This window comes from Poecilia latipinna, unplaced genomic scaffold (genome assembly GCF_001443285.1).
Source record: "Poecilia latipinna isolate Pla-1442-1.1 unplaced genomic scaffold, P_latipinna-1.0 Scaffold205, whole genome shotgun sequence".
In the NCBI taxonomy this organism is placed as follows: domain Eukaryota; kingdom Metazoa; phylum Chordata; class Actinopteri; order Cyprinodontiformes; family Poeciliidae; genus Poecilia; species Poecilia latipinna.
Window position 1 is genome coordinate 526,288 of NW_015112821.1, and position 1,044 is coordinate 527,331.

General features: G+C 33.0%; 1 protein-coding gene across 1 annotated transcript in view; it reads left to right on the plus strand.

Moving 5' to 3' along the window:
- Window positions 1-1,044, plus strand: part of LOC106946787 (amyloid-like protein 2) — a 64,337-nt gene that overhangs the window by 41,134 nt on the left and 22,159 nt on the right. The gene's annotated exons all lie outside the window — the stretch shown is intronic.

Genomic DNA, 1,044 nt, shown 5'->3' on the forward strand with positions numbered 1-1,044 from the left:
TTGTACAGCATTTTACCTTCGCTTGTTTCTTATCTTTGCGTGAATCTACGTGCTTCGATTGTTTCTCATTTTGCTGTTGCATCTGAGTTTCCCCTGTTGCGAGATAATAAAACATATTATATGACATCCTATTATTGTAAAATGGCTAGATATCAGTTCTCTAATCAAATTGTTATGAATTAGTAATTGTACAATGAGCAATAAACCTGAAGAAAACGAGTGGTATTTTATCCATGGCTGTATGCATGCATAGGTCTAAAACTTAAAAGTAATTACATTTTGTCTTTAATTTACACTATTCCAGTTATTTATAATTCTGTATGGTTGGATGGTAAAAAAAAAAGTGTTTGCATGTATATATAAAGTAACATGTCTGTTTTAAATAATTCCTTATGTGTATGTAACTTCCACATTAGTAACTGTTATTTATCTACATTTATGTGCTATAAGCTGTAAGATCTGATTACTTTTCCCAGGGAGCAGAAGGAGAGCAACATGGCTGACATGATGGAGAACGATGAGGAGAACCATCAGAACAACTGATCTCCTTCAGGAGGAAGCAGCTACCAGCAGATATGGCAGAGCTCCATGGAGAATTGAGACATACAAAAAAATAAAAGTTGTTGTGTCTCAGTGAACAAAGTCTCTATATTTCTGCTCACTCCACACATTATTGTATATACTGTATTTTATATGGCATCAAACTCCTAATATAATCCTCCCAAAATGTGAGGAGCTTTAGCCAGAGCGAAAATAACATTACATAAATATTTCATTGAACTTAACATTGTAGATTACCAATGAAGCCATTCGAAACTGAATACGTTATTCAACAAACCAAACATTTTGACATTATCAGGGTTTCTATTAACAAGAACCCTAAATACAAATCATGTTAGTTTCTAGTTTATACATCATTCTATCCACTCACTGTTTATCTGTCTTCCTGCAGAATCTTCAATGTAAGAAAGGGAGAAAATGTGTCCAAAACCTGTAACCTTAATTAGTGATAAATAAGACTGAGTTTAAACTTTTAATTCTTAG